This window comes from Simochromis diagramma, unplaced genomic scaffold, assembly GCF_900408965.1.
Source record: "Simochromis diagramma unplaced genomic scaffold, fSimDia1.1 OVJJ01000685.1, whole genome shotgun sequence".
Lineage (NCBI taxonomy): Eukaryota > Metazoa > Chordata > Actinopteri > Cichliformes > Cichlidae > Simochromis > Simochromis diagramma.
The window spans coordinates 7,502,430-7,514,381 of NW_024387477.1; the positions used below are offsets into that span (position 1 = coordinate 7,502,430).

Genomic DNA, 11,952 nt, shown 5'->3' on the forward strand with positions numbered 1-11,952 from the left:
TTAATTTCATTCAGTGCTGCGGAAGTAATGTTAAAAGAATTTTGCTTTTTTACACACAGAAATTTGGATGATACGTAAGAAGAACACTTAATATGTAGATTCTGATTCTCTTCATAACTGCAGTGGACTTCTCTGAGTTTACCGTCTACTACAAATTTAACAGGATAAATCCTTAAATCTATGTCATTTAAAAATGTCCCATGATGCCATGAAATCACAGAAGGTAGCCCAGGCTCCCGAAAACAAACAGAAAATTAAAAAAATTCTGGCTTGTAGTTATGATAATACGAAAGTTCTGTTAGGAATACAAAGAGGGTAGATACATGTAAAACTAATCTCAACACTGAAGTAAATAAATAACAGAATCATAAAACACTTTTGACTGACATATTGGGGAATATACAAGAGTGTTATCTACTCAACCAGGAATGCCTACTATTGACCAACTGGCCCTTTCTTCAGTACATTTTCTTCCACAAGTCACCACAATGTGATTTTCCAAGTTTACTCCTTCTGATTGGGTTATTTGTTTGTAGGATACGACCTGTGTGGATTCGGCTTGTATATCTTATGAATCATTGACCGGACTGAGATATGGGGATGTTTGAGGCTAGGCCAATGGGTTTGGCCTTTTTGAGAGTTCCTGAAGCTGTTTCTGAGAAATCTGTTTGGTTTGCCAGAGAGAGGTCTGTTTCCTACCAGCAGCTAAATTTTCCATGAGCGCTGCATCGTAACAAGATGTTCACGCTGACGGTTTTACTGTTGTTGATTGGAACAGTGGCATCAGAATGTGCCAGAGAGGACCAAATCTTTGGCAACTGCTACTCCAGTGTACTGAGACATTAACATCCATCCATCTATCCACTTAGCTGCTTTTCCAATGAAGTTTTGCGAGAGGGCTGGAGCCTATCCCTGCTGTTATGGTCCAAGAGATGTGGTACACTCACCACCAATAGGTTGCCAGTTTATTGTGGGCTCGCACACAGGGACAGGCAACTATCGCGTGGCCAATTTAGAATCAGTTATCTAACAAGCGTTGTCTTTGGACTGTGGGAGAAAACCTAGAAGAACACATATACAGAGCCCTGATACTGCGCCCTATTCTCATGTCACTGCAGAGTACTTAAAATGTATGCAGTTTAACAGTAATACACACTGCTATACAGATAAGCAAATTTTCACTTCTCAAATATTGCTCTTCATTAATGCAAATTTAAATGAATAAACCTAATATCAAAGTTATGAGATTATGCCTCAAGCACATGTAGCCCAGTGGCAAACAGATGCAATTAGAGACTGTTTATTGTAATTATTATTAAAGGTGTTTTATTCTGTTCAGTTAAAAACACTCATGATTGGAGAGAGACTCTAAAGAAAAAATCCAAATTATTTTGTATGGAATTGCATTATTTGTGTTATTTATTTATTTTTGTTTCTCAAAGGTTATTTTTTTGACCTGGATACAAATGCAGTCCAATCAATGGGATTGTTTGTCCCGCCTTGTGTTTTCATGTGTGGTTGCGCTGCTAAGGCTGCTTAGACCACACGCGCCATAGCTGTACCTAGGGTTGCCAACCGTCCCTTAAAAAACGGAATTGTCCCGTATTTAGAAACAAAAGTACACGTCCCGTATTGAGCTAATAAAGGACGCACTTTGTCCCGTAATACAGTGAGAATCAAAAGTAGTCTATAAATGTTTATGGAATTAACACTTTGTTTGAAAACATAATTCCCAGCCCCTCTCCTGCTTTGTGACCAATGAGCTGACAGCACACTTATGACAATTCGAGTATGACAATTCAGATTACCGCTCATCTCATTGGTTGAGGAAAGGTCGCTTACGTAGAAAATACCCGAAGACAACAGATGACCACAACAACAAGCATGGCCAACAGGGAAACAAATGCCGACACTGCGGTGCAAGTCTCGGACGACAGTACACCTTGTGCGACAGTGTCTGCCCAGCGACACTGTGCGATTTTTTTCAGTCACGTTATTCAGCTCCTGCTCAAACTGCACGGTGGACTCGCAGGGGTTAGAAGTTGGTAGGTCACGATGCAGGGTCTCACACTATACCGCCCGATGCTCTGATGCGACCTGAGTGCTCACACTGTGCCTCCATAAAATGAAGGTTATAACAGAAAATCTGTCGCTCTCTCTCCCTCTCTCTGTCTTTCACTCACACAGACACGCACACCACCACCATCAACTTTGCTAAATTGCTAATGAAAAACATTGATCAGGCAGCTGTGATTGAGCAGCAATGTAAATGCAACTATTTTCACGGTTGTTGTGGTCGTGATAATTTTGAGATGCCACATCAAAAAGGCTCGGATGAGCTTTCCCAAGTTCTACAAGTTGTGCCTCCATCGCTTGTGTCCAGATCACACGCTGCACAGCCGTCTTTTTCACCGACGTTTGCGTGTGAGCAGTGTGAGCGGCTGTGGTGACATCCTCACGAGCGATTGATGATCGGGAGCTGGTCGTCAGGTGTTAATCGTGTCTCGTTACCCCACGTATACTACACGATGCACGATGAAGGCCAAAATCGGACCGATCACCAAATCGGTCGCACGACTCAAAAATCGTCTCAAAAATGGGTCAAAAATCGCACAGTGTAAGCCCAGCATTAGAGCAGCAATGTTTGTTCCCCTCAGAGAAAGAAAAAAAAAAAGGCTGCAAAACTACAGGGAGGAATGGGAAAAGGAAAACACCTGGCTGGGAAAATGCACGATAACACCTTTAAAGCGCACTGCACTGTGTGCCGGCGCACTTTTTCCATAGGCATGCTTCTAGTGGTGGGCACATGAAGAACATGAGGGGCGTGAAAGCTCGGGGAACCCTTAACCAATATTTTGTCCACCAGGCCACGGCAGAAGCAGATATGGTATGTAAACACTGGTTTGTTTTTTTAAACCCTCTGGTTAAGGTTAATATGGGCATGTGCAGTGAATATCAGCGCTATGTGGCCAGAAGTGTGATAATATAATTTATTTTGTGTAATAAACAACTGCAAGGATAGATGATTACAACAAATAGATCACTAATACATAAAAGTAATACATAGATTAATAATGATGATGAGTTATGATGCGTAATCATGGGAACAAGTGGGTTTACAAACAGGAGCAGCTGATTAGCATTAGAAAAGCTGAAATAATACCTCAACTGAAGCCAATTGTACTAAATGCACTATATGTGCACTGTTACAAGAATGTTTTTGTTCTATTGTTTTCTATTAATTTATATAATTTTAAGTTAAGCAGGACAGAGTTCTTTTAAAGAAAGATTTACTTATATTCTCAAAAGTTAAGCATGACAGGCTTCTGTTTAAGAAAGAGACCTGTTTTACTGTGTTAATGTTGTCATTTTGCGCTAAAAATAAATGGCTAAATGATCATTTGTTTCCCATATGGTCATATCACAAAGAATATGCATCTGCTTAAATCAAATTCAAGTCAAATGGTTAAAAAATCATTTCACACACAAAAAAAAGAGCTACAAAATTCACCACACTGGGAAGGGTGAACTGGGATGCCCGGCCCTGGCCACGAGGTGTCCCTTATTTGTTTTTCAGGGAGTTGGCAACCCTAGCTGTACCTGTGGGGAAAACGTGGTAGCTGTTGAAACAGCGAAGCTGTTGGTGTCTGCTTGATTAGCCGCCAGATTTGAATAGCCGAAGCTAGTTTTATGAGTACGAATTGCTTTGCACTGGTGAGTAACCAAACTGTTATAGCCACTGATCGGCATCCTGAAATGTTAACGTTGTTCGCTTCAAAAAACAAACGCTAATGGTGACTGTACTATGCAAGTAGCTAGCGGGTATTAGCTAAACGCACACTCCCGTTGTTAAGTGTTAGTTGAGAACTTATTAGCTGTTGTTAGGTTAAGGAAAAAACAGTATTTCTATCTGTTGTATTGAAATGTTTTATTGTGTTACTTTTATTCCTCACTGTCGTTACTTGACAGTGAGCAGAGTATATTGAGTTTGCTGCTTTTAATGAGCAGTGTGAATTGCTTTAATGATTGGTGATAGCTACATTGCCATGTAATGAAAATGTTTAGAATTTGATTAGTTGTACAACATTAGAAATTGAAACACATTTTGTTCATGCTTTATACTTTAAACAGAAGTGTTGTTAGTTAAGTGTGAACAATGTTCATTTGAAGTAATTCTGACCTCACTCTTAGGTCAGGTTTTTTGAGTTGGAGAAAGGAGCCGAGACTCCCCGGAGAACTTTGGATTACAGACTTTGTGGAAATCCGCAGAAGAGGAATAATTTTCCATTGTAATGGATGGCAAGCCACAGCCCATTTGGAATTGAATCTTGAAGTCTGGTTGCCTGAACTGTGTGGTAGGACAAAACAGTGCAAACCATACATCGATCGTGGACTGAACTCACACCAATAACTCACTAGATCACCAAACAGGCCTGATCTGGATCCTATTGACACTTTAAAAGACCCGGGTCTAACATTCTTATTTTTTTATTTTGGGTATCTGTGCGCGCACACACAGTTTTGGTTATTATTGTAAATGCAATACAGTGCACAAATTTCAAATACAGTTGAACCATTGCTTCATCATTTGCAGTTGTGTTTTCATTGTGGTTACCCATCCTCTGGGCTCCTGTCGTTCCTGAAGTCTTCTGATTTGCCCATTGTTTATATAGTTTGTTACATACTGGTTACACACACAAGTCATCTCACTGGCTCATTGATTAAATTAGGTCTATATTTTTTGTTGTACATAAGACATCATTTTTTGCAGTTTTTCCTCTGTATACCATCACAGCAAAATAGTCAATGAGGGATTTAAGTGCAGACTTTTTTTTTATACCCATATTTTCAGTGGTTCAAAAAATAACTGAACCAGCTCTTATAATCTTAAGTCACGAACCTATGGACATCCCCAAATGCTGTACTGCTTCCCCTGAGATGCTCTGCTGGGCATTTACTGCAGCTGCTTTAAGTTGCTGTTTGCTTGTGAGTGTTTCTGCATTCAGCTTTGTCTTCAGTACGTGAAAAGCATACTCTCTTGGGCTGCGATCAGGTGACTGACTCGGCCATTGAAGAATATCCCATTTGTCTGCCTTAAGAAATTCTTCGGTTGCTATAGCAGTATGCTTTTTAGGTCATTTAGTTCATGATGCCTCCGCACTGGCTGATCAGTTTTGCAACATTTGGCTGAATCTCAGCAAAGAGCATAGATCTGTACACTTGAGAACTCATCGTGCTGCTCATCAATAAACACCAGTGAATTAAAGCTGAAAGTCTGTGCTTCAATAACTTAAACAACTTGTTTTTTGCCTGTGGTGTTGTACAGGGGCAAAACTACAAAAAGATATGGCCCAAAGTATAAATACCAAAATAACACAATTGAGCACATCAAATAAAGCTTATTGTGTAAGTTCAATAAGAAAGATCTGTGATTACTCATCTGTCTGCTTTCCTGGGTGTTTGGCTGATATACTATTCTTTACATCACTTCCATTTTCTCATGCTGTCAAACTCAATGCTGACATCATTGCTCTACTCCAATCACCTTCTTGCTTGCCTTGTCCGAGCCAATCAACCAACATTTTACTTTCAATATTAGTGCTGTTTTGTCATTCTGACTTTCAGACTTTCATTCAGGCAACACTACCTCCTCCCATATCCACTTTACCCTAGTCAAGTGGACCTCCTGCCAAGCCTACACCTACAACATCACCAGTGTCTAGACTGCAGGTTGTCCTGTCCTAATTCCACTCTGCTATAATGGGCCATCATGGTCTAATTGCCAGCTGTTTAACTGAATTCTGTATCTCCACAAATCATGTTAAGTTTTTCGAAATGGTCTCTCCTTTATGAACTGGCAGCTTGAGCCATAACACCCACAAACTGCCCATCACTTGCAATTCCTTCTCAAACTGCTAACTGTTTGACTACTGGAGGATACCAGCAGATCATTGTAGCATCGGCACATAGGTGGAGCATAGTGCATGAACCACTTTTGTATCTCTGTCTCTCCCCGCAAAATAAGGGGGACCAGAGTAAACCGTATTATCTTTAAAAAATTATCACACAATACATTTTTGACACATCTCGTCCTAGCTTAGAAAAGAGGGAAAAAAATGGTTACCGTGGTTAGCGGGTTCCTTCAGCCTACTGTGTGTAGCAGTGTTAGCTAGCATTAGAGCATAACATCTGAGATTTTTCTATAAAAGTTGTCTTCTCACCATCCTTTTCAGAAATATTCCAGAAGTCGACTGATTCTTCAACTGCTTTTTTGGTCAAGAGGCTAATTCGGTTGCTTGCTCTCAGCACCAAATGTACATATGATTTGATTATTGGCATGTGCATGGGTTTACAACAGCACCTCCCTGTGGTGATACCTAGTGTCACAGTGTCCCATGTGGGATGGTAAATATGAGTGAATATTACCTGAACTTCTTCTCAATTTGTATTTTAAGAAAGCTTTGTTTTTTCTTCATTCATTGAATAGGCTAAACAAGGTTGTGCTACTAACACATCACTCAAGCTTACACTACATTTATGCACTTTTGCTCTTTTCTGTAGTGTTGCCATGAATTACCAATATGTGTTTGAAACCTTCAGGCTGTTGACAATGGAAAAGAAAGATTAGTCATAGCAGAGGTATTGCAGTGATATTGAGCTTCTGGCATCACTGGGGAGATCAACAATGTAATGCCTATTAATTCAGAGATGAACTATGCAGTTCTTTTCATCTTCTCTTTGCCCCATGAAATAATGTGATAATACTTTATGCTCAAAACCAAAGTATCAGGTTCAGCAGCTTTCCTTTTCAGTTCTTTCTCGTTTCCAGGCACATTTGTTAACATACTGTAAACCATTTAATCTGGATCACTATTTAAACTTCATGTGCTTTCCCTACATTCTCAAAGAAACAGCTTGAACACAATCTAACCAAACAAAATAAAACACAACAAAAAATTTCCACAATAAATGAATGAACTTGGAGATTTAATTCAAGCAGCGCTGTGAGTTCTTAATAGCATTCTTCATAATGCACACAGAGATCGCCCCTCAGACTGGTGCTTTCCGAAGCCATCAGCATACATTTAATTATCCCCGGGGCTGTGACAACAATTAGCAAACAAACTCTACAGACATTTGAACAGAACTTTTCTTTGAAAACAGTGTAGGTAAACTGCTTTTAAAGTGTTTTTACTCAGGCTAGCTGCTTCTGTTTTAACGATATATTTATAGACCAACAATGCAGAAACTGTGCACCACATTAAGCTCAGAATCATCCTCCCGACAAAACACTAACATATTTATTTCTTTTTATTTATTATTTTTATCACTGTCCCTTTATGAGGACATCCCATCAAGAATTGAAAGAGCCATTATAATTTATGCTATATATTCATTGCTTACAGAGAGCTAACAAAAGTACTGCATCCATACCCACAAATGGAATTACAAAAAATTCATCTAGGTACTAAAGCTTGTTAAATGCACATTTTAGATACTTATAAATAATGATAATTTAATTTATATTCTCATTGCCCATCCATCCTCTTCTCCAATTCAGGATACAGAACAAGCCTTACGATGGATTAAAAAATGTCAAAAATATTCAGGCTACAGTATTGGCGTTCCAAGGAAACAAACAAACAAAAACACCTCACTTAGTGATTTAGTTGCAAGGCTGATAATGCCTTAGTGCCTCCACCCCACTCTTTCACTCCATTTGCAGCTAGCATGTTTGTTTAAAGGTGTTTTCACAGTACACATCATGAAGTCTTTCACATTTCTAGGTAAACTTCAAGTAAGCTTCTGTTGTTCGTATTTGTGAAAATCAATTAATAAGATATAAAATGCAATACTTTGCATGGTGATGGATACAGACGACAGCGTAGTCATCCAAATGGTGTTTGATTTGAATGTGTATTCAAGCTCCGTCAGCTTCACTCAGTTGCTTAGTGATGCGGTTGTTATCCTTACTAGACTGCAGCATTAGCTCATTTGAAAACAGTGCACTCTTTATAGGACATAAGTCCATTACCAGAGTTGTCAAAAGTTGAAACTGAAATAAATGTTAAAAAATGATCTGTTAAGTGAAAAATATGTTTGTCCTTGCTCAGAATAGACCTTTGTGGGACGACAACATATCTCAGGATATTTGGCACTTTACAGTAAATGCCAAACAAAAAAAAAATCAATAAATACTGGTAATAATTGTTTCTTAGATCTCTGCTTGGCACATGCATTAATTCACAAAGTTGATGAAGGTTATACAGAGGTTACATAGATCTCGTATGTTTACGAAGTGACTGTTAAATTTGAAAAAATAACGACGGAGGGTGTTTCAGCTAGAACAAAGCCCACTTGTTCATTGCACCCGAGAGATCTTGACAGCCTACAATATATTTCAAATTAAATAAGCTCCCAGTAGACAAAGAACGGCCAATGGATTTTGCACAGGAAATATGTAGGGATAGAAATGAAGCAAATAATAATAGCAATCAAAGTCCTATCCTATATTTCTGTGCAAACAAGCACAGTCTAAGAATAGAAGATTCAGGCAGCATAACTATATTTATTCAGATTTTTAAAGCATTACAAACATGTTATTAACATCAAAGCTCTGGACATCCTGCTCTTAAAATAGGCTTTTTTTTAAGAGCAGAATTCACATGTCTGAGCAAACAGATGGTAGTTTCACGCAGTTATTCACTTTGAAGCTGCATCCTCACACAGGACCCCTCCCTTCTATGCTGCAGAGCTATGGGTAAAAACTATCTCCCAGCTAGAACATACTGACATGATTTCAAATGCTCCTACTCTGTTGCTCTCTCTCTCTTTCTCTCTTTCTGGCTGCTGGTGTACTCACCGCAAGCAGTTGAGAATGTGAATGTGTTCTGTATTTGTTTTGCTGAGGGAGAAAATGCACACACTCTAGAGTATGATCTGAAGGAAAGTAGATCGAGACGGGCACAGCCTAGATCTATAATTGGAATCTGTTCTTGTACGTGAAGAGTTCAAATGCCTATTCTCCAAAACCCTTTCTCTTCCTAATGGAAAAGGAACGCATGGACACATCTTTGTAGATTTCAGCTTCTGTTTGGCAGTCTCAATGGAAGACTGAGCTAAATATTAATGCTGCATTGCAGAATTTTTCGTGGTAATACCACAACAAGCTCTTATTTCTTTGGGTGCAGATATGCTTTTCTAAATGGCATTATAGTCACGCACTATGCTATATGCTCAAGCATCAGTTACATATTTACAGTGGGAGAATACACATAAAGCTCACTTATTCTGCCAGAGTCTTGGATGGACATCATTACTGCTTACAATTCCTTGTTTTTGTGCTCTCGGGGTCTGAGTCCTGTGTTCTCATTGATTGGCCCATTATAGAAGACACCAACATAGAGCAGCCTGTGGTGCTAATGGCATGCTCTCTCATTCATACAGACACTGAGAGATGGTAAGCCATTACTACATGCAGCTCCTCAGCATAGCCTGTCACTGCTGCGGCTCATTCCGCATCCATCCTCACCAGAAGACCCGTGATTGTTGTTAAGGGAAAATGATAGGGCATGTTCATTTTTTCTCTCTTAAAGAAAACCAAAATAACATGAAAAGTTGAAAAGCAGCCAAAGTTATGATACATTTCTCAATCATTGGACCAAAAGATCTAATTGGAAGGGCTCTCTGTAATGTACAATATATCATTGTCATGGGAACCTATAGTTGACTTTTACTGGCAGAGCTTTGGGAGCATCAAAATCCCTGTTGGTCTGTTTGACCGTTATTCAAAGCACTTGTTAACACTTCTGATACTAGCTTTAGCTGCCAAGACCTGGTTTTCACTTATTTTATGTAGGCATTCCACATCTCCTGTTTGTACAGAAGCATCTAATCTCACAGTGCAACACAAGGTTTACTGTCTAGTTGGTCTTCGAGTTTAACTCTTTACCCCTTGGCAGCCTACTAGGAGTAACCCTTGAAGCTTTGTTCTGTTTCTGTTTGTATCAGAAGTTAGTGAGCGTGGTCTCTACCTATGCAGCTACATTTGGAAAGACCCAAAAACTATTCTAATGGTCATCAAACCACATCTTTATTGAAATTAAGGGTAGCAGTCCAATGCTGTCTTTATGGAGGAAGGAGTTCACTGTGGTTGACAAACAGCCAGCATTTGGCAGTAGTAGACCATTTCTGCTACCTGGTAGAATCATATTTCATATATGTTACATTATTTTAAGGCTAGAACATTTACATATACTATTAAGTTTACTAATTACTAGTGAAAAAGAACCAAAAACCACGAGCCTCATAAACTGCTGAAAACAAACAAGCAATTGTGAAGTGTGCAGCCTGGGCATCCAACAGCTGATGAATTTCAACCAACGTTTGAAGGTCCTATTAAAAAAAGAGCAGCACATTTTGTGTAGAGCATAATGCATAGTTGCCTTATTGCTGCAGTGAAAATGTGTTAGTTAGCTATAGGAAGTCTAGAGAGCTTATCTGGGTCTCTGCTGCAAGAAAGAACCAACAAGTTTTACTATTCTTGCTTCATGACTACACTAAACAAGTTATCATTCATGGGGCAGACGCTACAACATTACACTTACACTATAATCAATAAAAGTGCTGCACTGAAGCTCTACTGAAAACTTTTGCTATTTTTCCTTCAGATGCAGGTTCATTGCTGTAATACACTTTGGGGAAAATGTGTATAAGATGAGTTTGGAGACATTTAAGTTTTGTTTATCACAGTCTGTGAATAGCAGAGCAATTTTTCACTACCTGTAATCTGCACAGATCAACCTGCTTCACAGAAAAAGAGTGATTGAAGCACTTCCTCTTTCACATGCACATGTACTATTGGGCTGTATAAAGCCAGACTGGCCAGTGACAGGGACCTAAAGGCTGTCAGAGGACAGAGCCACTAACCCTCTCTTGGAGAACTATTTATAGCTGAGCCGTGCAGATGTCAATAATTTATGCTGTCACATGAAAACGCTGCTGTTACATTTATAATTATGTCGCTAAATTAGTCACAGAAACATCACGCAGAGCGAAATGTAGGCGGCCGGGGAACATGGAATGCTTTTCATGAGTGTAAATCATCTAATGTTATTATGATCATAAGAACTGCACTCATGAAAAGCAGCCTTGCAAATGATGTTGGAAATCAGACCGAAACACATGAAACTGGTGACTTCGGTGACATATTTTATTTCAGTGTAATACAGCTTGAGCTAATGACAAATTCCCAGAAAGAAATTTAAATGCCGTTGCAGATACCTAATCCATCTGTCCTATAGCAGTTTGGTGCACAACGTGTCCCGTTTTACAATGAGCACATGAAGAAAGGCATAGCAATCAATATTTCCTGCACTAATTGAAGTGCTTTTTATCTTGTTGGACTTGCAGTGTAGTGTGCGTGTGTGTGTGTTTGTTTGTAGGCACTTGTATATTCAACCACACTGCTGTCCACTTCTCTTTGTCTGGCCTGTCCTACCTTTAAACTCTGTCAGCCTGTGAGAGCCCCTTGCCTTTTATCAATATTTATGCCAGACAGAAATCTAGACTCTGGTCACGAGTTTCTGCGCTACCTACAGCCTACTGAAGCAACTCATGGATCTCATCAAAGCTGTATGATTCTTCAAATACAACAGAGTTAATCATTCTTTCTCTTTTTTGCCCAAGAATACTATGTGTATTGTGCAGCAGCGTCATGCGTTGTGATAATCAATTTTGAATCAGTCAGAAGTTGGTAAATTTATCCCAGTTTTGTTTTCACAGTCGGAGACTCAATCTGGCACAGTGTCTCAGTACAAAATCCAAAAATCAATACAGGGAGACGCTGCAAATGGATGTTGCTGTTTGACAGTCTAATTCCTTTATCATGGCAAAGCCAAGGCCCAAGTCTTGACAATTAATTTAACAAACAAGGCCTCAAGAGATTTACGA

General features: G+C 39.3%; 2 long non-coding RNA genes across 2 annotated transcripts; one reads left to right on the forward strand and one right to left on the reverse strand.

Moving 5' to 3' along the window:
- Positions 1 to 1,505: 1,505 nt before the first annotated feature.
- Positions 1,506 to 4,198, reverse strand: LOC120724272. Its single transcript, XR_005693877.1, has 2 exons — positions 3,601 to 4,198; positions 1,506 to 1,562 (listed from the first exon to the last, which is right to left on the reverse strand). It is a non-coding gene; the product is annotated as an uncharacterized LOC120724272 (long non-coding RNA).
- Positions 3,522 to 4,315, forward strand: LOC120724271. Its single transcript, XR_005693876.1, has 2 exons — positions 3,522 to 3,714; positions 4,192 to 4,315. It is a non-coding gene; the product is annotated as an uncharacterized LOC120724271 (long non-coding RNA).
- Positions 4,316 to 11,952: the final 7,637 nt, after the last annotated feature.